Below are 26,046 nucleotides of genomic sequence, written 5' to 3' on the forward strand. Positions count from 1 at the left end.
AAAGTTTTGCTGGATAGGTGATTCTTGGTTGTAATACCAGTTCCTTTGCCCTCTGGAATATCATATTCCATGCCCTCCCTTCCTTTAATGTAGAAGCTGCTAGATTTTGTGTTATCCTGACTGTGTCTCCACAGTACTTGAATTGTTTTTTTCTAGCTGTTTGCCATATTTTCTCCTTGACCTGGGAGCTCTGAAATTTGGCTATAACATTCCTGGAAGTTTTCATTTTGGGATCTCTTTCAGGAGGTGATTGGTGGATTCTTTCTTTTTCTGCCTGTTCATTTTGCCAGCCCATTTCTTGACTTTTAACTCCTTCTTAAAGTGGGGCACTGCTTCCAGGGAGCATGTAGTACAATTTAAGGAGAGGCATGTTCTACACTTCCCTGGCTTGTGCTCTGGTCCGTAAGTAACCACAGGTCTGCTTGCTCTTTAATCCAGGAACAGATTTCTGTTTCACTGTGGTTGCAAGCTCAGGCATGCCTGTGTCCCTCCCCCACCTGGGCTGCCATTCAAGACTGCTTCCTGGTTGTGAGCACCAGCAACACAACAGAGTTCCACCTCAGTGCCAGCAGAGAGACTTGCAATCTCCCCCCACTACTCAACCCCCTCACTGGACCATGAGCTGAGTTCCAAAAGTAGCCGTCACTGCAACCAATTCAGCCAATTCAGAGGCTTCCTATGGCACAGCCTGCCTGGGGCTGGATCTGTGTTGGCATGGCCCAGGTCTGAGCTCCACTCTCACTCTGGTACAACAGACCTTTCCTGCCAACCTTCTAAGCCATCTTTGGCTAGAAAATGATCTCACCCTGTCCTTTTGTGGGTTCTGCTGCTCCAGGAATTGTCTTATGGCATTATTTGGAGCTGTGTGGAGGGATCATGGGGGAAGGGCCAGAAAGTGACTGCTTTTCCTCTTCCATCTTGGCTCCATCCCCCTGGTTTCTTCATTCCTAATTTTCACATGAGTTTTGAGGGGTTTTCCTCAGCAAGAAGAAGGACTACTACTTCTTCAATAATTTGTGCCAAAGGAGAGAACATGAAGTATAATGTAGAAAAAATTAGGCATGTGAAATAGGGGAGAAGAGAGGACTCAGAAGAAATGGCCTCAATTTTCTCAGTAAAGCAGAAAATTGGGCCCTCTGATGAGAGAGGAGGGTTGAGACTGGCATTGGAGATCTAAGGAGAAAAGAGGCTTCAAACAGCTGCCACAGGAAATGTGATAGAAAGTTAATAAGGGAAAAATAAAAAGGTTGCTGGGTAGTAGTTGAGTCCTAGTTGGTATTCCATAATTTAATTTGTAGCAGGCACAGTTATATATTTGGTGACTTTCCTTCAATGGTGTTCAGTAGCACGAGTAGAAACAGAGAATGCACATATGGGGGAGGTGTGTCAGGGTTGGGATTTGGTAAGATGTGAGTATATATACAACATAGGGTAAAAGACTGGAGAGCACAGAACAGTGAAGAATTTAACAGAACAACCATAGGCTCAAGACTATGAAGAGATAAAATGAAGTCAGAACGGGGGTCCTGAGAGAAAGGGGGGGGGGGTGACTCAACAGACTAGAAGTCTTAGTGAAGAGGAAGAATAGGAGGAAATGAGACAGAGGGAGAGATGGAAAAATAAGAAATTATAATCACAGAGGAATTTTAGAGTTCATATTTATCAAGGTGGAATAATTATAGGTGATGGTGAGATCTAAGGTATGATCATCCCTCTAGGTGGTTGAAGTGGAGTGAAGGTATAGGTTGTGGGAGATGAGGAGTCTGATAGACCCCCAGGCCAATGTGTAAGAGAGAATAGTAAAGTATCCATAAAAATCAGATATGAATATAAAAGCTTATTTGGATCCAGGTGTTGAACTCCTTGAGAAAGGAAGGACAGTGAACTGGAGGGTAAGGTAATAAAGACAGAATGAGCCTCCATGGAATAGATTGATGAGTGAGGGCAGCAGAGGTTGAGTCTGAAAGTAATAATGGTGAGCAAGGAGTATGTCTACCCCTCCTTCTAGCAGTGTGTTGTGGGGTATGAGAGAAAGAGAAAGAGAAAGGCACTAGAAAGGGTGTCCAAGGATACGCTAGCATCCTAAGGCAGCCAGGTTTCCATGAGCTGAAAAATGAAGAGTTCTAAGATAAAGGTCTAAATATAGAACAGAGATTCAGGAGGATAGAAATAATGAAAAGAGTTCAGGAGGATGGTTACTAGGGAGGGGTACAGTGGAACTAGATGGGGGATGGAGTGTGGGAAATGATGATGGTAGAAGGATTCTATTTTCTGTTTTAATTTTTTTTCCCAGTAGATAATAATTCTGAATTGAAAGGATTGCTTTTTTAGTGGGAAAGAAAGTGGGGGAGATGGAACTTTGCCTGTGGGAAATATCAGTAGACTGGAAATTCCATCTCCACCCCCAATCCCTACCCCACTTCCCACCTCCAAGGTCCAATGTTAAAAAGGTAGAGTCTGTTTGTTCTCTCTCCAAACACCATGGGAAAAAAGGTTGAGGCTGCAGGAAAATCAGTTAAGATGTCTGACAGTAAATATCTGCAGAGCAGGTCCCTACAATTTGACTGAACTCTCTCTCAGTACAGTTCTGCCTCTTCCCAATATAGCTGAGGATGATACACTACACAAAGGAGAGCCATTGTGGCACATTAGAAAACATGCTAGGGGCAGCTAGGTGGCGCAGTGGATAGAGCACCGGCCCTGGAGTCAGGAGTACCTGGGTTCAAATCCGGCCTCAGACACTTAACACTTACTAGCTGTGTGACCCTGGGCAAGTCACTTAACCCCAACTGCCTCACTAAAAAAAAAAAAGAAAAGAAAAGAAAACATGCTAGCTTGGAAGTTAAAGGACCTGAGTTTTTAAAACTGTACCATTTGTTATCTCTGCAACCTATTACCACAACTTTCCTGTACCTCAGTTTCCCCATCTGTTGTTATGGAGATTTGACTGGATGATCTTCAAAGTCCCTTCCCTTTCTAGATGTATGATCTTGCACTTGAAACATGCACTTGACTCCTGATTCAGTTTAGTGTCTGAGGCTCTGATCCTGGATGAGTTCCTAGTGGAATGAGGTCTGCTGTCTGGGTGCCAGATGGTCATGGAGAGCTTATGGATCAGTGAAACAAGGCAGAGAAAGTAGCCTCTTCTCAGTAACCTTTTCCTTGACCTTCCAGTCCTCAAACAGGCCAGGATTGGAGCACCAGTGATGTAAAAGGTAGAGAAGGGTAAGAGTTTAGGTGTCAGCAGCAGGTTGCATCTACCTGGGTGGTTATAGCAGGCTGAAGCATTGTTGTTGTTGTTGTTTTTTTTGCGGGGCAATGGGGGTTAAGTGACTTGCCCAGGGTCACACAGCTATTAAGTGTCAAGTGTCTGAAGCCGGATTTGAACTCAGGTACACCTGACTCCAGGGCCAGTGCTTTATCCACTGTGCCACCTAGCCGCCTCCAGGCTGAAGCATTGTTGATGGCTCACACAGTAAGGATGGGCACAGGCAAAATAAGTTCTGCCTTCCAAGGTGGCAGCTTACCATTACCTCTCAGGGTACTTAATAGTGAAACAAAGGTAAAGAATTCTTGCTGTTTTCCTATATTGTTTGGTGATGGAGGGCAAAGTAGTTAATTTCTTTACATGTAGCAATAGGTCTTGGGGCGTGGAGGCTTCCAAATCCATGCCCCGAGAAGGTCCAGGACTTAAGAGCGCCATCTCCCTTGGATCCAATGATAGCAAAATGAGGATCTGGCATCTCTTAGTGTCCTCGGCTCCCCCATCTACCTGGGCATTTGAAAGTAATAGTGGGGGGGAGTGGCTAGATGGCACAGTGGATAAAGCACTGGCCCTGGATTCAGAAGGACCTGAGTTCAAATCTGGCCTCAGATATTTGACACTTACTAGCTGTGTGACCCTAGACAAGTCACTTAACCTTCATTGCCCTACAAAAAAAGAAAGTAATAGTGGAAGGGTGAAACATCACTCAGGGAAATGTTCTTATTTTTACAACTAGTTTTATTATATAGATTATTCAAAGATGGTACCTAAGTGAAGCATGAACAGAACCAGGAGAACTATTTGTCCAGTGACCATAATATCATAAAGGAACTCTGATCAATGCATTAACCAATCCTAATTCCACAAAACTGAAAATGAAACATGTGTTCCACCTCTGCATAGAAAAATGATAGATTAGGTGCAGAATGAGAGATGCATTTTCAGACATGACCAGTGCAACTCAGATTTGCTTTGCTTGGCTCTACTTTTATTTGGGTTAGGAAAAATTGAGGGAGATAAAGAAGGGTTAGTAATAGTGATACCAAAAAAACAGGTGTGGGGCAGGGATAGAAAGAAGTTAGTGAATATGAAACATTTTTAAAATACACAGAAAATGCCAGAGTGGATTTTAGGGGTGGACACAGACTATACGGGCAATATTGATATTACCCCATTAAATTTAATGAATGTTAAAATGAATAAGCTATATATGATAGATTCACAATTTCATGTACAATCCACATTTGGACCTAAACAGGAATTGCCATTAAAATATACCCAACAAGTAATCATCTAGTCTCTTTTTAAAGACCTCTCCTATAAAAGAGAACTCTGCCTTTGGAATGAACAGCTGGCACTGGCCAACTATGCCAACTGAATCTGACTTACTGGTGATTCTATAGCCTGAGTAAAAGGGCCCAAAGTCATATTTCTGCTATTTAAGAGCTTATGATTTATGAGTAAAATCAAAAGCTTAGGACTCTCTCTTATTTTGTTCCACCACCAGTTAGAGAAAATCCTAATATTTTAACAGAGCAGTATATCTCTGTCCTCTTGATCTCTTTGTATAACAAACTAGTCACTGACTTCCTCCATTGCACTCTCCCTGTATGTAAGCATAACAGACTTGAATCACAGTATGTTTATAATCAATCATACATGTATAACAAAAGGTTAAATTATAAAAGAAAATACTACACACCTCACAAATTATAAACACATTAGTAACATATGGTAGCTTAATAAATGGGACTTTTTTGACTGACTGGTTATTCAAAGCCTTTTAAAATCTGAGATTGCCCTACCTTTCCAGATTTACTTCAAACTATTCTTCTCCATGTACACTCAAAGAACAAATGGGAGGGGGGGGTGAGGATCTTGGAGTGAATCATATAATCTGAAGGCAAAGAGATGAAAAAGAATTAAACCTTTCACAGCTTTCTCAAAGTCCCAATGATCAGATGCCTCTCTCCTCAAAATCCTAGAAGCTATGAAACAATGGCCCAGCCATCTCCAGAGACCAGTAGCAGCTTCTGTCATCACAGTTATGCCAGGTGAGATAAAGCCAGTCCACAGAAATCAAGCTTAGTCCCTTTCTCCATTTTGCCATCTCCATCTTTCACCTCTAATGCTAGTAACTGTGCCCAGCTCAGAGCTACTCATGTTGTCCCTGTTGACTACAGTTCCCATAAGTCTGTGCGGCTACATTCCAAGAAGCTGGTTTTCTTTTTTCACATGACTTTTGTCTTCAAAAACATGAAGACAGCAACCACGTCTCCCCAAAAGTCTTTTCTTCTTCAGGTTAAACATCCTCTATTCTTTCAAAAATTCTTTGTATGGTACAGTTTCCATCATCATTATCACCCTCCCCTGCAAATATTCCACTTGATTAATGTTGTTTCATAAAGGTAGTGCCATAACAGGACATGGTACACTAATGTGAACTGCCCAGGGCAGACCATAACCAAGCTATTCTCACCTACACTTTGCATTTAATTGGGGGTGGGGGGTTCATGTCATATTGTTTATTCGTGTTGAGTATAAAGTCCATTCAAACCATGGGGTTTTTCTTAAATGAACTATTATCTAGCCATGCCTCTCAACTTTGTATTTAGGCAGTTAATCTTATGAACCACAAACTTGGACCTGATATTTATTATTGCTAAATTTTGTCTTGTTTGATTTGGACGATCACTCTAACCTATTGAGAGCTATGCAGGATCTTTCTTTGTGAGTTGAGATTGTGAGGCAATCAGTGGTGAAGTGGATAGAGCATTGAATCAGTAGTCAGAAAGATCTGCATTCAAATCCAACCCTAGACACTTCTGTGTGTCTCTAGTCACTTAACCACAGTTTGCCTCAGTTTCTTCAACTGTAAAATGTGAATAATAATGGCACCTACCTCCCAGGGTATGAGATGCTATGAGGATCATATGAGATAATATTTATAACGTGTTTACTTAGCACAGTGCCTGGAACATAGTAGGTGCTTAACAAATGCCTTTTCCCTTCCTTTCCACCCCCTTTACCTTGTTTCACTTGCTGTATTTCTTGAGTACCTAGCACAGTTTCTGCTACATAATAGGTGCTTATTCCCTTCCTTTCCCCTCTTCCTCTTATTTCATGTACTGTTTTTATATCTAAGTGCCTAGCACAGTGTCTGGCACATAGTACATGCTTAATAAATACTTGTCTACTGATTTTTTTATGGGTCAGGTGTCTATCATGTGAAGTATTAGATATATCTCCTAGTTTTGTGTCATCAGATTTGATAAGCCTGACATTTAGCTTCCATCCAATTGGTAAAAGTGCTGGCCAACACAAAACCAAGAACAGATTCCTGAGCTATTCCACCAGAGACATCCCTCTAGTTTAACATCCATCCATTATTAACTATTCTATAGTCTATGTAGTCATCAAATTCCAAACCATGTCCAAAACCAAGCTTATTACCCTTTCCCAAAACCTGTTTCTTTTTCTGACTTCACTATTTATCTATGTGGCACCATCATTAACCCTGGCAATTTTATCAGGAACCTGGGCTCTCATCTTGTCTGTGATACCATGTGACTGTGGTCAAGTCACTTGACCTCACTTGGCCTTAATTTTCTCATCTATAAAATGAAGTTTTTGGAATATATAATTCTCTGATCCCATCTCCAGTTGTCTATATGATCCTTTCCTCTACATCATTCTTCACATAAAATCCATCATCAAATTCTGGTTTCTGTTCCTACAATATCTCTGGAATTTATCTCTTCTCCATTTCTTTTTTTTTTTTTTTTTTTTTTTTTTAGTGAGGCAAGTGGGGTTAAGTGACTTGCCCAGGGTCACACAGCTACTAAGTGTTAAGTGTCTGAGGCCAGATTTGAACTCAGGTACTCCTGACTCCAGGACCGGTGCTCTATCCACTGTGCCACCTAGCTGCCCATTTCTTCTCCATTTCAACTACCACTACCCTTGTAGCCCCATTACCACCCACAATGATCTCTTGTAACAGCTTCACAAAAAGTTTTCTTGCCTTCATTCTTTCCCCTCTACATCTATCCTTTGCCACACCACCCTGGAGCAGAGCTACCGTGATTAGGGGGTGAGTGAATGAAAACTCACTTAACTCACTATATCTAACTGGCCCCAAAACATCTTGCACATTCCATTTGGCACTCCACCAGGAAACCAGATCCTACCGAGCACAGGCATCTTGCCATCTGCCTATTCCTACCCCACTTTCTACTTCTCACCCTTGTTCTACGAACAGTAATCAAATTAATGCTACCATCAGTATTGGAAAATATGTGACAAAAAGCTGCCCTATTGTTCCACTCATAATCCTTGGGACTCCCCAGACCAAGGCATCTTTCTTGGCCCCTACTCCCCATAATAGAGTACAACCCTTTATTAGAATGCAAGTTCTGCAAGGGCAGGGGGCTCTCTTACTGTTGTGTTTTCATCTTTGGTACTTAGAACAGTACCTGGCACATAAAAGGCACATAATACATGTTCGTTCCTTCTTTCAGTCATTAATCCTTCACACTGAAGCCAAATAAGCCTCCCTATGCATAGATATATGATCCTATCACTTCTATAGACAAAACCTTTAAATGGTTCCCTATTGCCTACTGGTTAAAATTCAAACTGGTTTGGTACTCAGTAAACTCCAGTGACTTCCTATCTCCTCCAGAATCAAATATAAAGTTCTCTGCTTGACATTCAAAGCCCTTCATAACCCACACTTATCCTCTCCCCACCTTTCCTGTCTTCTTACATCTTACACTCTCCCTCCACCACCAACTATTCTGTGATCCAGTGATACCAGCCTCCTTGCTTTGGCTCCAACAAAACAGTCTATCTCTAGACTCTGGGCATTTTCATTGGTTGCTTCCTATGCCTGGAATGGTCTCCCTCCTCATCTTTGCCTCTTGCCTTCCCTAGCTTCTTTCAAGTCCCAGCTAAAATCCCACTTTCTACGAGAAGCTTTTCCTAAATCCCCGCCCCCTTAATTCTAGTGCTTTCTCTGTGTTGAATATTTCTAATTTATCCTGTATTTAGTTGTTTGCATGTTGTCTCCTCCATTAGATTGTGAGCTCCTCGAGGGCAGGGACTGTCTTTTAGCATTGTTTGTATGCCCAGTGCTGCATAGTGCCTGGTGCAGAGTGGGAGCTTATTAAATGTTTATTGACTGACTATTCAAGACTCTACCTTTCCAGTTTTATTTCATACTATTCCCCATCACATACTTTTTTCTCTTGCCAAACTATATTTTTCATTCACTTGCCATACTTTTCCACCTCTGTATTTTGCTTATATTATTTCCTATTGCAAAAATGCCTACATATCCTACATACGTGTTCAAAATAGAATTCCTCATTCTCCCCCTTCCCCACTTTTATGCCCATTTGTGTATGCTGTTTTAGAAACATATTGTATGATTAAAATGACAACTTTGTTCTTTCAGCCCAATTAAAATGCTACCTTCTCCATCAGTGAATTAATACACATTTATTAAGTGCTGGGAATATACCAGGCACAGTGTCTAGGACACAATTATTTTTTCAAAATTTTCCCTGCTCTCATGGAGTCTCAACTCTATCAAAGGAGACAGCATGTATGTATGTATGTATGTATGTGTGTATGTATGTATGTGTGTATGTATATCTGTGTGTATATATATATATATATATATATATATATATACAGATATATTTATATGTAGAATAAATACAAATAATGAGGGAGGGAGAGTACTAGCAGTTGGGAACATGAGTAAAGACTTCAGGACTTAATCCAGAAGGCAGTACTTGAGCTGTGTCTTTGAAGAAGAAGTATATTTCAAGGAAAGTATTGTATAAAAGGCACTAAGACAGGAGGTAGAGTATCATGTGTGAGAAACCACACAAGGCCAATTTGTCTGGATAATAGAATATGGGAAAGGGAGTAATGTACAATGAAGCTGGAAAGAGAGGTTACAAACAGGGAATGAGAGGCTTGAGGAGCCAGAAGAGTTTATATTTTATCCAAGAATCAATAAGGAACCACCAGAATTGATTGAGTAGGACAGTAACACAGCCAGATCCTAATGTGAGGATGGATTGGAGTGGAGAGGAACCTGAGACAGGGAGATCAATTACAAAGCCAATAAAATGATCTAGGCAAGAGGCTATAAGGGCATGAACTAAGGTAGTGGGTGGCTCTGAGAATAGAAGAGGAATGGCTTTATGAACAGAGATGTAGTACTAGAAACAGCAAGATTTGGTGATTGACTGATCACGTGGATAGAGTAAGGAATTGAGGATGACACTGAGGTGGTCAGACTGAGAGACTACAATGATGGTGGTGCCCTTGATAGAAATAGGGAAATTTGGTAGAGGGATATGTTGGGGAATTTCCTAGTCTGGATTCCTGGAGAACCTAGAAAGAATCTTTTCCATCAGTGAGTCTGAAGAGTGATGGGCAAATAAGCTCAGGAGCCCAACTAAAGAGAAAAGATTGACTAGCATCCTAAGGAAGCTACCGACTGGAAATAGTTTATTCAGAAAATGGTAGAAACATGTTTTGTTTACACAGCCAATTAGCAGCTTTCTGCATTTAACTGGATCAATAGGGTATGATTTTGTCCTTAAAGGAAAGCTGCTTTCTGGACTTAGGCCAAGGCAATGGAAGATCAGCAGTTTGTTGCATCATAAGCTTGCTTGACCAGGCTGTTATTCCTTCTGGTCCAACTTGTGGTTCTTGTAAATGGTCAGCTAAAAGAACAAGGTCACCATTTTAATCATATAATGTGTTTCCAAAATGGCATACATAAGTGGTCTTAAGTGGGGAAGGGGGAGAATGAGGAGTTCTATTTTGAACATATTGAATTTGAGATACCTCTGGGACATCCAGTTTGATGTCCCAGATGTATATCCAGCAGGTTAGTGATGCTGGACTAGAGCTCAAGATAGAGACTGGGACTGGATATATAGATCCATGAGTCATCAGCATAAAAAATCATAATTAAGCCCATGGATGATGATAAGCTTACCAAGAAAGGGAATGTGGAGAAGCATGAGAAGGAACAAAACAGAACCTTGAGGTTCACCCCCAAGGAACATCATTACACCAAGAAGGGATTCTAATAAAGGAGACTGAGAAGGAAACTTTCCCCAATGCCTCCCAGTCTTTTACCCCCTCAAACCTTTACAAAGAAAGTCCTTTACTTTACAAAGAAAGTCCTATATCAATGCAAATTATTGTGGCATTTTGCTTGTGCTTATCCTGTGCTTATCGTCTAGAATTTAGGGGAAAAAATTCCATTTAAAATAACTACAGACAATATAAAATACTTGGGAGCCAAGAGAAACCCAAGGACAATATCAACACTCTTCACATAAATAAAGACAGATCTAAACAATTGGATAAATATTAATTGCTCATGGGTAGGCCAAGCCAATATAATAAAAATGACAATTCTACCTAAGTTAATTTACTTATTCAGTGCCAAAAGAATCAAACTACAAAAGAATCATTTTATGGAGCTAGAAAAAAATTATAAAAATTCATCTGGAAGAAAAAAAGGTCAAGAATATTAAGGGAGGGTACAGCTAAGTGGCACAGTGAATAAAGCACCAGTCCTGGATTCAGGAGGATATGAATTCAGCCTCAGACACTTGACACTTACTAGCTGTGTGATCCTCCACAATTCACTTAACCCTCATTGCCCTGGAAAAAAAAGAATATCAAATGAACCAATAAAAAAAAGGTGAAGGGGGCAGCTAGGTCATACAATGGATAAAGCACCAGCCCTGAATTCAGGAGGACCTGAGTTCAAATCCAGCCTTGGACACTTGACATGTACTAGCCATGTGACCCTGGGCAAGTCCCTTAACCCCCATTGTCCTACCCCCCAAAAAATAAAATGTGAAGGAAGGCAGCCTAGCAGTTACAGATTTTAAACTATATTACAAAGCAGTAATCATCAAAGCAATCTGGTGCTGGCTAGGAAACAGAGTAGTGGAATATATTAGGTACACAATGTTGTTGTTGTTATTGTTGTTCAATTGTTTCAGTTGTGTCCAACTCTTTGTGACCCCACTTGGGGTTTTCTTGGCAAAAATACTGATGTGGTTTTCCATTTCCTTCTTCAGCTCATTTTATGGATGAGGAAACTGAGGCCAACAGCACAAAGTAACTTGCCTAAGTTGACACACCTAGTAAATGTCTGAGACCAGATTTGAACTCATTAAGACTAGTCTTCCTGACTCTGGACCCTGTACTCTAGCCACTACACCATCTCCATGCCCCTAGCTATATAGTACACAGTAGTAAATGATCATAGTTCTTATTGTTTGTCCTTCATTCTCAAAGAGGACCATGATAGATGTCATGACTTAAAATGAATTAGATTTAAGTGAGGGAGGGCTGTACAAGGTCACCAACTTCACTCTCTCCTCCAGAGCTATCTGAGTACAATGGCAAGATAGATAGATAGATATAGATATAGATATAGATATAGATGTAGATGTAGATGTAGATGTAGATGTAGATGTAGATGTAGATGTAGATGTAGATGTAGATGTAGATGTAGATGTAGATGTAGATGAAGATGTAGATGTAGATGTAGATATCAGGATGACTGGAGGTGGCCCTGGATGTTTGATGCAACTGGGATTAAGTGACTTGCCAGGGTCACACAGCTAGTAAGTGTCTGAGGTTAGATTTGAACTCAGGTCCTCCTGACTCTAGGGCCAGTGCTTTATCCACTGTGCCACCTAGCTGCCAGTGTTTGATAAATCCAAAGATCCAAGCTTTTGGGGTAACAATTCAACATTTGACAAAAATTGCTGGGAAAACTGCAAAGTAGTTCTCACACTGAATCCTAAGATGAAGTCAAACTAGATAAATATAAAAGATGATATCATAAGTAAACTAGGAGAGAATAGAAAAATGTACCTGTCAGCTCTATGGATAAGGGAAGAGTTTATGACCAAACAAGAGATAGAAGACATTACAGGAAGCAAAAAAAAAAAAAAATCACATTAATTACATGAAATTAGAAAGCTTTTGCACAAGCAAAACTAATGCAGCCAAAATTAGAAGGAAAACAGGAAATGGGGGGAAGGGGAAAGTTTGCAATGTTTCTCTGATAGAGGCCTCATTTCTCAGATATATAGGGAACTGTTAAGGGCTAAAATTCTAGCTAGTCTGTCTAAAATATCTAATGAGTGGTCGCCAATAAATTATAAGCTTTAGCAAGAGTTAGACTTTTAAGTGTTTATTAAGGAGAATAAGAATTTGGTAAAGAGAGAGAGAAAGGCCTAGATCCCTATCTATTAAAGGGAGAGCACATTTCTAGCTCCACTCTCCACCAGAGTCCAGAGGAAAGCGCGCCCGAGACAGAGAGCTAGTCTCTTCCTTCTTCCTCCCACTACCCAACGTCACTTCCTGATGCCAAAGAAAAGACTCCTGGTCTTGCCCTCAAAGACCTTCACTTCATGGGCGGAACTCTTCTACAGTAAGTCTCCAGCAGGTGGCGTCATTCCAATCGTTACAGTTCTGAGTCAAACTTATAAAAATAAGAGCCATTCCCCAGTCGATAAATGGTCAAAAGATATGAACAGGCAGTTTTCAAAAGAAGAAATCAAAGCTATCAATAGTCACATGAAAAAAATTCTCTAAATCACTACTACTTAGAGAAATGCAAATTTAAACAACTCTGAGATATCACTTCACACCTATCATATTAGCTAACATGACAGAAAAAGGAAATGACAAATGCTAGAGGAGACTGGCGGAAATTGGGACACCATGCACTGTTGGTGAAATTATAAGATACTCCAACCGTTCTGAAAAACAATTTGGAACTATGCCCAAAGGGCTATGAAACTGTGCATACCGTTTGACCCAGCAATACTACTACTATATCTGTACTCCAAAGAAATCAAAGAAAAGGGGAAAGAACCTATCTGTACAAAAATATTTATAGCAGCTCTTTTTGTGGTGTCAAAGAATTAGAAATTGAGGGAATGCCCCCAAACGGGGAATGACTGAACAAATTGTGGTATATGATTGTGATGAAATACTATTTTGTTATAAGAAACAATGAGCAGGATAGGATTTTTTAAAAATCTTAATAGTATTCTTTCCAGTTACATGTAAAGATAGATTTCAAAATTTGTTTTTATAAGATTTTGACTTTTTATAAGATTTTTCTCCCTCCTTCCTTTCTGTGAGAAAATGGGTAGTTGTCTCCTCTCAATGTGAATATAACAGTCAATCATACCCCTCCTGACCTGCTTGTAGGACAAAGGTCTCAGATTCCCTCCTCCCCCTCAGGCTAACAAAATCACATGGTTCAAGGAGCCCTGTTCTCAACAAGGTCAGCTCAGAGTTGTAATCATATAAGGAAGAATAAGGTCCACTCCTGAGTTATGCCCATATGAGGAAATGGTATGGGAATACTGCATTCCGATTAGCTAGTTTTTGCGCGTAGATTGTAACCATTGAGTAATTGGATCAGTGATGAAAAAGGGAAGGGTCCATTCGTGTTAGGGACTAGGGTATAAAACAGGGCCTGCAAGCTCCCTTTCTTTGCACCCACGAGCTGCCCACTAGGGTGCCTCCTTCTCATGAGAAGGAAATAAAGAACCTTTGCCACATCGCTGTTGAGTTCCTGAGAATTATTGAGAAGAGGATGTTTTTTCCCTCACACCTTCCCTTCCCCCCCCCAAAAGAGAAAGAAATCTGATATAGGTTATATATGTACAATCACATTAAACATATTTCCACATTAATCATGTGAGCAGGAAGGTTTCAGAGAAACTAGAGAAGACTTGTATGAACTCCTGCAAAGTGAAGTGAAAACAGGTTTATATCCCAAAGACATTCCCTCCTAAAAGAAAAAAAGACATACTTGTACAAAAATATTTATAGCAGCTCTTTTTGTAGTAGCTAAGAATTGGACATCAAAGGAATGCCCATCAATTGGGGAATGGCTAAACAAACTGTGATATATGATTGCAAGGAAATATTATTGTGCTATAAGAAATGACAAGCAGAATTATTTCAGAAAGGCACAGAAACCCTTGTATGAACTGATGTATATTGAAGTGAGACAGCAATACTGTTTGATGAAGAACTGTGAATAACTTAACTATTCTCAGCAACAACAATGATCCAAAATAAGCATGTTATTTTAAAATTTGCTTCATTTTTCTTCTTTTATTCAAGTTTTCTTGTACAAAATTACTAATATGGCAATGTATTACATAATTGCACATGTATAACCCATATCAGAATGCTTAACACCTCAGGGAGAGGTGAGGGGAGGTAGAAAAGGAGGAATAAAATTTGGAACTCAAAACTATGAATAAAAATGTTTATTACTTTTTTTTAAAGTGAAGTGAGGGCAGCTAGGTGGCATAGTGGATAAAGCACCAGCCCTGGATTCAGGAGGACCTGAGTTCAAACGGTCTCAGACACTTGACACTTACTAGCTGTATGACCCTGAGCAAGTCACTTAACCCTCATTGCCCTACCAAAAAAAATAGTGAAAAAAAAGTGAACTGAGTAGAACCAAGAGAACATTGTACACATTACTTGAAATAGTATAAGGATGATCAACTGTGAAAGACTTAACTACCCTGATCAAGACAATGATCCATGACAATTCCAGGGACACATGATAAAAATGCTATCCACTTCCAGAGAGAGAGCTGATGAACTCTGATGCAGATTGAAACATACTCTTTTTAACTTTATTTTTATCAGAATTTTTTTGTTTGGGTTGTTTTTTGTTTTTGGGGGGGTGGCAACAAAGCTAATATGGAAATATGTTTGGCATAACCCTACATGTTTAATCAAAATCAAATGCCTTCTCAAGGAGAAAGACAGGAAGAACGGAGAAAATTTGAAACTCAAAATTCTAAAATGATTATTACATTTTTTATATGTAATTGGGAAATATTCCATGAAAGAAATATAAATAATTTAGATATATAATTATTCATGTATCATATCCCCCAATAGAATGTAATCTCAATTCTTGTTCTTGTTGTCTCCATCTACTAACTTCTTAATTAATATTGTTTGAGGGGCAGCTAGGTGGCGCAGTGGATAGAGCACTGGCCCTGAAGTCAGGAGTACCTGAGTTCAAATCTGGCCTCAGACACTTAACATTACTAGCTGTGTGACCCTGGGCAAGTCACTTAACCCCAATTGCCTCACTAAAAAAAAAAAATTAATATTGGTTGAATGAATAAACTCAGAGTAGGAAAAATGTTGGCTCCTCTCAGCTGATTGATTAGATCTGTCTGGGAAAACACCTACAGGTGCCTGGGGAGTGGATTCAGATTCAGCAGGGAGAAAAGAAGCAAGTACTCAAATGCTAATATCCACAAATAGGGGTTAATTCTAATAGAGCACTTCCCCAGGAAGGTTCCCATGAGAAAAACCAATGTGGAGGGGTGGATGCTGCGTTTGATTGATTAGCCAGCTCCTTGGGGAGGGGCCAGTCCTGTTAAGAGATAAAAAGGCAGGGGACAGCTAGGTGGCACAATGGATAAAGCACTGGCCTTGGATTCAGGAGAACCTGAGTTCAAATCCAGCCTCAGACACTTGACATTTAACTAGCTGTGTGACCCTGGGCAAGTCACTTAACCCTCATTGCCCTGCAAGAAAAAAAAAAAGAGAGAGAGGTAAAAAGGCCTGTGAGCCTCCAATTTGTTGCTTGTTCCACTAAGGGGCAGCCCATTCTCACTAGAATGAGAATAAATGAACCTTTGATACCTCACCAACGCTGAGTTCCAGAAGTCACTGGAGCTCTATTTTCTCACACTCAGTCAAACAGAAGTTTTCCTATTCTCTGAAGAATAAAAACAATGACTTTTTCCATTGGAAATGTTCATAGGGTCATAAATCTAGAATTGGAAGGGATCTCAGGGGCTTTCTATTCCCACTACCACATTTTACAGATAAGGTAACTAAGACCCAAGAAGGTTCAATGACTTACCCAAGGTCACATAAGTAGTAAACATTAGATATAAGATTTTAACCCAGTCAATGTTCTTTCTACTGGACCATTTCTTTATGAAAAGGAAAAAAGAAATCATCTCACATTTCTCCCCAGAGACCAGTCAAATAACTTGGGAAATTTCTACCAAATTTACAGCTGAGGTAGGGGGAAAAAGCAGTTTCCAAGTCCCCAGTGGTGGTGGGAAGGCAGGGTAAGGAAGAGGAAGGTCTTTCTGCCAAAATTTAAAGAAACAGGTACATCTATCAATGAGATTACTCTTTCCTTCTTCTTCTATACCCCCTCCCAACTTTCCCAGTGTCAAGTAAAGTTTTCTTTCAGATAATCATAAGAATGATACTGTTGAAGATAATACTTTCTTGAAAAGGGAACCTCCCTGGACCCTGGTGCAGTTTAGAAGCTCACAGTAAGGGAATTTGGCATGTGGAAGGTTAATTCTCTTATCAAAACTGTACAAAATCCTAATTTTGCAGAGTAGCAATTTGAAAAAAAAAATCCTCAGCAATGGGAAAATGTTGGTTATGCAGCACTAGACATTCAGTACTCAGGGGATCAATTATAAAAACACTCATTCAGCTATTTCTATTCAAATGAACACCTGAAGAGGAGGCCTCAATGGTTTTAAAAGTGTGTGGATATTACTGGATAAATGTTAGTCCAATAAAAGAGATCATCATCTGTTATTTGTGTACATTTAAGTTGACACTAAAAAGATCTTTGTGGAGTAGCATCGTGGCTGCTTTTTAGGAGAGCATCTTTTATCTCGTGGTCTCTTAACACTTTGTGAACTGAAGAAAACAGACGGAAAGCAATGCTCTGTGTGTGTGTGTGTGAGTGTGAGAGAGAGAGAGAGAGAGAGAGAGAGAGAGAGAGAGAGAGAGAGAGAGAGAGAGAGAGACTGACTCTGTGAGTGGGTGTTTTATTTTGTTTTAAGATGTAAGGGAGCTACGGGCTTAGGAGGACACACCTGAAATCCGGAAGGAAGCAGCCCATTTCCCTCACCCTTATGAATATGTAATGATGTGCTTGAAGGCACAGTCACGAACTCCTAATAAGAATTCAAGAGTCTCTGTTTGAAAACAGCCATTTGCATTTGCCCTCTGGTCACAGAACATGGACCATTCTTATTCAAAAAATGTATTTGCCCTTTTTTTTTTTTTTTGCTAGAAATATTCTCCACCCCTCCTGACACAGTCAATGTTTTGTTTGGAATTCTTGGGAGGGGGAGACAGGATCTAAGTGAGGAAAAACCAAACCAACAAGGAAAGCTGTTTCTTTCTTGCTGTGTCTATTTCAGGACAAGAATGGCATGCCTTCCTCTTCCCGTTAGGGGAAAATATGAAGGGGCTGTCCCTCATCCATGAATAGCTCAAAGAAATCTTCCCTTAGGATTTTGTGGGTACCCTGGAAGGTTGGCACATAATAACACATGGGATTCAAAAGACCAAAATCTTGATTAAGGAAGAAATAAACACTAGAAATAACTAAACATCCCAGTTAGACCCTGGCTGGGTTTCATTGTTTAACCATTTAAACATATCAGGCACCAACCCAATCAAAGGTAGTTTTTGTATAAAGGGTCTTAGTGGAGAGAGGCGGGAATTAGGAATAAATGGTCACATTCTATTAAATTTTTGTGCCATATAGTAGGCTACTGGTTTTGATGTTAAACAATCCAGGTAGAAGAATGGTTAGTTGGCAGTAGAGATGGATGTTTAGCAAATAAATTGTATTTCTGGTGTAATTCCTTGCATAAAAAGCTTTAATGATTCCTAAAAGCATCCTGCAATTTCTAAAACTCTTAAACTAGTAGTACAAGGTAGTTACCAAAGGAAGAGGAGAGGAAAAAAGATGTTTGTTCCATGATTTGAGAGCCAACGAATAAAATTAGTACTTCCCTTTTTTTTAAATCATAACAAGCCCTCATTCTCTTTCTCTTTAAATGAAAAGCACTTTAAATATACATCTTCTGATAGGCCCAACTCTTGAACAAGAAAGGATATAGTGTGATCAAGAAATAAAGAATCAACAAAATGTTATGGACCTAGCTGGCGTACTTCTCTGGGGTACATCAAAGAACCTTCTCCTTGAGAAACTAAACCAAAGGACAGACACACCTAACCAGTCTCCCCCAGTCCTCAGGGAAATGGGATTGGGTGTGGCTGCTGCCTTTGTGATGTGAGGAGCAGAGAGGTGGCTTCAGAGATCCTGAGCTGCCCCTCACCCAACTTCCCCCATCCACCACCAGTGGGGGATGATCCTCCCCCAACAGGGGAACTTTCCACAGTCAGACCATCACCTCATCGGACCACCATCAGACTTCTGTAAAAGTATCTGCCTGTCTCCTGCTCGAGGAGATAGGTATTTCAGAGCCACACCTCTGTGCTATGCCTTCTCCCCATGAGAAGTCCAAGGATTTCTCCCTTGGTTTCCTTTCCCTAGCACCCTAAATAAACTATTATTTTATTCTAATTGGATTTGTGTGCAAGAGGGTGTAATTCTTTAAAGAGGAATTCCTAAGGACCCCTACCCCTAACCCTAACCCTATTCCAAACCCCCACCTATTTCGGCACAACATAATGAAAGACCAGAAAATGAATCTCTTACACATAATGGGTGTTGGCTGTGTTGGTGGTAAAGTACCGTATATAATTTTAACTGTTCAGCATCTCATGTATCGAATCAGCTTTATAATGTTTACACCTGTTTAAGCCCTGTTGCAGCTCTATCTTCTAGTTTGCAAAGGGTCAGTGGAGGCTAAATACTAATCCCTGAACACTGGATTTTAAACATTTCTCTGTCAAAAAGTAGTAGACTAATTGCAGTCTTTCCTAGAGAGACATTTGCTTTCCTTGTGAAAGTGCTGATTTAGTGATAGGTACGTTGGTGAAGGAAGGGGGAGTGGTGGGTAACAGGGTTAGTGTGTGTGTGATGGGGGTTTTAGGGGAAAGAACCAAAGAGGAATCAATTCCATTTCTAGGTACTTTGTGGTCTCTTTCTTTCTTTGAGACTTGGAAGTGAAGATTTCATTGAAAGCCACTAAAGTTGATAGTCACAGTCAAAGAGCAAAGCCCTGATTTCAGATCTAACAGTGACACCTGCAGTTTAACCCAACACATATCATCATATCATACTGGGTCAGCAGGAACAGTGGGAAGGATTTAAGAGTCAATCTGACAGCCTGTCTGTTGGCCAAGCTGCCCTATCCCTTTTTGACCAAGTGTGTGAATTAACTCTCTTTACATCTGGTTACCCATTTATAGGGGCTGGTGTCTCCCCATTGGTTCCAGCTAGAATGGAGAATACAAAGAGAAACAAAAAACCCCGATTTGCTATTCAGGGGTGCCTTACAGTCTACATTCATCCATTTTAAAGAAATTTGAGGGCAACATCAGAAAATGGCATGGCTCCCAATGGCTTGTAGAAAGAATCCTGGAGCAGCAAAGGAAAAGACAGTACCATTTGATGACCCTTTAAATGAAGTCTTTGAATCTCACCAGGTCAGGACCAGGATTGGAAAGTTAAATAACTTGGCCAACACCACACAAGTTGCAAGTGTCAGAGACAGAATTTGAACCCAGGTCCACTGACTCTTAGAGTCAGTGCCCTTTCCAATATAACACAGTGTTTGCAAATGTACCAGTTTCAATGAAGGGAATATTCCATTGTTTATGGATCTTCTGTGATAAGTCAAATCTATACTGAAGGATATGAAATGAGAGAGATTTAGTATTAAAAGAGTCAGTCACAGGGGCAGCTAGGTGGCACAGTGGATAAAGCACCGCCCCTGGAGTCAGGAGTACCTGAGTTCAAATCCGACCTCAAACACTTAACACTTACTAGCTGTGTGACCCTGGGCAAGTCACTTAACCCCAATTGCCCCACTAAAAAAAAAAAAAAGAAAGAAAGAGTCAGTCACAGTGAAGGCTCCCTGCCTCTAAAGGAAAGCAACATGACCTAGGGCTGTGATTTTCAAACCTTCCTCAAGGGGTATAAATGCCCTGTCCTCCCTAGCCCTGGGAATTCACCTTTGCTCAACCCTACTATTAAAAAATAGACTGGACATAGTTGCGATTTCAGATTACAAACCAATCACATCCTGATTCTTTGTCTATATCTTTCCTTTATATTGGGGATATTCCCAACCCAACTGCACTCTCCAACTGTGCACATAAAGTATTCTCAGAATTGTTTTTATTGGTTCTGGTTTACTACATGAAAGCTTTGTAGCTGGCTTCAGGTTGGTTCTACACTGAGAAAATAAAGAGTCCTCTCATTGGCTGCTGAATTGGAAGAACTATTGACCCATCGTATATACAAAAGTAATCAACTTACCAATTTCACTGCCTCTCTCTTCCTTTTTAGCTGGTTCTCTCTTGACTACCAATCTACAAATGACATGATATGACTTCAGTGAGGGGTGGGGAAAGATGGATTGTATTCCACCCTGTAGGCCTCTGCACATGGAAAATGGACTCAAGTAAGCATGCATCAGTAGCAATCTCCAGATGGATGTATACAATCTTACTAACAACCTTTTTGAGTTCAAAAGGTGTAGAGGATTGAGAACAGGGCAACTGCAAGGTCCATAGGATGCTATCCACTGGAAAGGTTAGATGAAGCATTGGCCTGAGAGGTTTACTACAGAAACAACCCACTGTAAAATTCAGAGAAAGTCTGGGTTTGGAGTGGAGACTTAACAACAATACAGAACCGAGGTGAAATGTAAAATCCTTATTAACTGTCTAAAGACTGGCATCCTAGCAGAGTGTAACAGGAATTTTCTTCTTTTTTTTTTTTGCTGGGCAATGAGGGTTAAGTGACCTGCCCAAGGTCACACAGCTAGTAAGTGTCAAGTGTCTAAGGCCAAATTTGAACTCAGGCCCTCCTGAATCCAGAGCCAGTGCTCTACCCACTGTGCCACCTAGTTGACCCATAACAGGAGTTTTAAGTTGTTACAGAATCCCATTAAGTTTCTGAACTCTTTGAAGTTACTGAACCATGTTATGTTATTGCACATTTATGGGAGTTTTCAGTTTTGGTTTTTTGTTTAGTTTTTCTTGTATGTTAGGAATAAATGACCAGTCTCATACCCAATTCACATTACATATTGAGTATCTTTCTCCCTGCCACCCTTTGCGAAATGCCTTAAACTTGTGAGTCATAATCTAATTTACTATAACTAAAATTTAGCCACAGTCAGGGACTAAGCAAGCTGATGAGTGTGAGAAAATGGACCATCACCCTACCAGAGGCCAGGTTGGTTTAAAACCTGGTCAAAGCCACATGAGTACATGGATAAAGAACAGGGAGAAATATAATACTCTAGCCCCTGTGGGCCCAGAGTAGCAGTCTCTTTTATGATGGAAGTCTTCCTCTGGGTCTTTCAGTATTTTCCAAATGCCAACATAGCACTATGTCTGTTCATCTGCTAGACTTTGATCTCAGTACTTGCTTTTCTACTCCTCTGTCTTCTCAGTGATATCTTTTACACCACCACCTCTTGTGTTGGCTTTTGTTGGGAGATGATGGATGATATTCCATGACCTGTAGTGGTATGGTGCCATCAGTATAATATTAGGTTAAATTTTAATATTTTAGAATTTAACCTAAAGTCCAAAAGATGGGCTTTTGCATCAGTGAATAGCTTAGGAACATTGAAAAACTCACAAACAAAAATCCACCAAACAACAGAAGCAGGATCCGATTGTATTTCTGTGGGGGAGTAGCGTTTGTCTCTCTGGCACAGACCGCACAGTTGAACTCAGATTATTAAGGTTAAGTAGATTTTGCCCTTCATGTCTGCCACTTCATGTCCTTGGAGTCCTGGGTGACATGATCCTCTTTAAAGACTGCCCCCCACTTTGGGATATCTTCAAAGAGGTTTCATTGCTCAGAGAAAACCAACTACCCTGCTGGGAGAATGTGCCGATTGCCTTAGCAAACTGTTAATCTTCTCCACCCACATTCACAACCGCACAAAGGCTGTCGGCCAAAGTTCAATTATTTTTGCAAAACTGAATTTGGTACGGTGGGCTGCATGGCTTTGCTTTAAAAGCCCCTAATCTATTTCCTCCTGTACATAAATGTCTCTAAGCCAGGGTGAGTGTAGATGTATGTGAAAATGAACCAACGCAAAGATTTCTTTATAACTTTTCTCAATATTCTGCTGATTGCTAGTTCAGTAGCAGATGTGCTATGCTTAATGATGCATATACAAGAAACAGCCCCTAATCCCTAAATGAACTTCTTATCTCTAAATATATACAGGATAAGCTATATAAACTCAATTTAGCCACTATGCTATTAAATCTACCAGAACTGAAGACTGAAGGAAGATTGTTAAAGCCAAGCACCTGTTATTGCAAGCCAAAGGATAAGGAAAAGAGGGAGCTCTGAAGGCCCCAGGGTCAAATAGTAGCTGTGTAGGCCTGGAGTATGTATGTACTGGGGGGAGGGGGAGAGGCTCACCTCCTAATCAAAGCCTTTTCTGCAACAATTATAGGTGGCATGTGCTATGGGGTGCCAGAATCTCCACTTCTCTAGGTGGTCACCCTTTTGGTCCAATTAGTCCCCAGTTCTTGGTTAAAAAGGGGGGGGGGGGCAACTAGATGGCACAGTGGATAGAGCACTGGCCCTGGATTCAGGAGTACCTGAGTTCAAATCCGACCTCAGACACTTAACACTTACTAGTTGTGTGACCCTAGGCAAGTCACTTAACCCCAATTGCCCCGCAAAAAAAAAAAAAAAAAAAAAAGAGGAGGCGGTAAGTTGCTGTCATTTTAAGCTTTATCGTGGGAAAAAGAGAGAGAGAGGAACGGGGAGAGACAGAGACAGAGAGACAGACAGAAATAGAGACAGAGATCCATGATGATTGCATCAAAGAATGTTAGAGCAGGAAAAGACCCTCAAGGTTATCTGATACAAACCCTTGATTTGTCAGATAAGGAAACCAAGGCCCAGAGATTGACTCAAACTCATTAAGGTAGAAATGCTAGGGAAAGTACTCATATCTCTACACTTACTTTCCAGTTCTCTCTCCATCAGCATCTTTCCCCTCCTTATCAGATTTTAAATGTTGGAGGGGTTGGGGGAAGGGGTAGAGGAGAAGGATGATGAGGATAAGATAAGTTCAAATCCCATATCAGACACTTATTGGATGTGCAACCATATACAAATTACTTATTTTCTCTAAGTTCCAGTTTCCTCATCTGTAAAATGGGGATATAATAGTATCTGCCTGATAGGATCCTTGTGATGATCAAATGAAATGATATATGCAAAGTGTCATGGGGTGCAGAGCACCCCAGAAGTTCTCTGGGGCACATCAAGGAATCTTCTTGGGAAACTAAACCAGAGGACAGATGCATGAGCGGAACCAAATTGGACTGAGCTAGTTTAGGAATCTCCACCCTTCATTCTGGTCTCCCTAGCCCCTGGGGAGATAAGTTTGGGTGTGGCTGCAGCCTTTGTGTCCTGAAGAGAGATCCATAGCCACCCCTCACCCAATTCCTCTAGTCACCACCAGTGGGGGATGGTCCTCCCTCACTAAAGGAACTTTCCACAGGCAGATGGTCCACCCCCATCCATCCTCTATAAAAGTACCTGCCAATCTCCTGCTCGAGGAGATAGGTATCTCAGAGCCATGTGCTTTGTGCCTATCTCCCCATGAGAAGTCCAAGGATTTCTTTCATGGTTTCCCTTCCCTCCCCCCTTCCCTTCCCTTGCCCCTAAATAAACTACCATCTTATTCTAACTGCTTTTGTGTGCAAGAGGGTGTAATTCTTTAAAGAGGAATTCCTAAGAACCCCTAACCCAAAGCCATACCCCATTTCCCCCATAACAAAAGCACTTTATAAGTCTTTTTTTTTTTAAGTGAGGCAATTGGGGTTAAGTGACTTGCCCAGGATCACACAGCTAGTAAGTGTTAAGTGTCTGAGGCTGGATTTGAACTCAGGTCCTCCTGACTCCAGGGCCAGTGCTCTATCCACTGCGCCACCTAGCTGCCCCATCACTTTATAAGTCTTAAAGCCTTATATAAATTCATATATATGGGTAAGTATGTATATGTATACACACATATGTCTCTTGAGTGCCTCCCACAAAAGCCCACAAAATTATAGAAGATGTCTCAGAATCTCTGAGTTGGAAGCAATCTCAGAGGTCAGCTAATCTAAATCATGAACATGAATTCCTTCAACAGCATCTCGGCAAGTAATCCAGACTCATCTTGAAGTCTTCCAGGGATAGGGAGCCCACTCTACTTCTGCAGTAGCCCATTCTACTTTGGGATAGCATTCCTGGATTATCATTGGCTCCTTCTCAATTTTAGTCTTTGAAAAATGAATCAGCAAAAGATTCAGTGATTTTCTATTTTCCTTTTTTTACACCAAGTCCTTATGTGGCATCTATGGGAAGTTTTTTCAAGAACAGAAAAAATAAGGTCGATAACAGAAGCAACTCCAAGAATCACTTGGACCATAGTAAGGAAAGGCTTTTTCTCAAATGAATGGAATTGGACAGTGGTCTGCATGTGCCCCATTCCCCAGTGATTGCTAGTCCTTGGACATGGAAACTTCTCAAAAGTGTCCAATGTTCACTCAAACTGTACTATCACATCAGAAGACTAACTGCATGGGCTGATAGCATCAGACTAAAGAGCAAGTACACAGACATTCAAAGACAATAGCAAAGTGCCAGACTAGGCAGGATTAGATTCTCAAAAGGCAGTGTTAGTGGGGCTGCTAGGTGGCGCGGCGGATAAAGTGCTGGCACTGGATTCAGGTGGCCCTGAGTTCAAATATGACCTCAGACACTTGACACTTACTAGCTGTGTGACCCTGGGCAAGTCACTTAACCCTCATTGCCCTGCAAAAAAAAAAAAAAAAAAAAAAAGGCAGTGAGGCAGTGTGATATGGTAGAAAGAGCACTGGCTTTTGAGTCAGAGAAATGGGGTTTGAATCCTGCCTCCTCAACTTACTTGACCTTAAACAAATCCCTCTACCTCTCAGGGCCTCAATTTACCTCTTTTGTAAAATGAGGTAGTTAAACTAAGTGATCTCTAAGGTCCCTTTCAATCATATGGTAATGTGATCTTGCCGGAGCCCTGGGAGTTCCCTAAATTTAATGGGGGCACGGAGAAAAACAAATCATATGCCCCCTCCATAAAATTCCCTCCTTGAGCACCACCACAGTTAAAAGAAAGAACTAATGCATATGCAATACTCAGATTCAAAGGCTTTTCGATTACACTCATAGAAAAGCTGTGGCCTAGTTTGGGAAATCTATATTTCACTTTATGGCGCACACAGCTGGGTTTAGATTGGCACATATGCTAATATGCAGACTGTAGTATCTGTATTCATAATGACTTGTTTATGAAATACCAGGAGGGCACCTGGTTCCTTTCTCTTTAATTCCGCTCAAGAGTAAACAAAAGGAAGCTGTGCTCATGGTCGGAAGCCAAAAAAAGTACAGAGCCATCAGGGCACTCACTCCCTGGAAGGCAACTCTTCTATGGAGGAGATTCTGACCCCTTGGTAAAGACTTGTGTGAAGGATATTCTGAGCTTAAGTCAAGGTTGTTTCAGAAAAATTCCAATGAGGACAGTTAGATTCATAGATTATTAACTGCTAGAAGGGGTGAATAAGGGAAATGACCATTTATTAAGCACCAACTGTATAATAATCACTTTACAAATATTTTCTCATTTGATAACACCCTTGGGAGGTAGGTTCTCTTATTATCCTCATTTTATAGTTGAAGGAACTGAGGC

The sequence above is a fragment of the Dromiciops gliroides genome, chromosome 2, assembly GCF_019393635.1.
Source record: "Dromiciops gliroides isolate mDroGli1 chromosome 2, mDroGli1.pri, whole genome shotgun sequence".
NCBI lineage: Eukaryota > Metazoa > Chordata > Mammalia > Microbiotheria > Microbiotheriidae > Dromiciops > Dromiciops gliroides.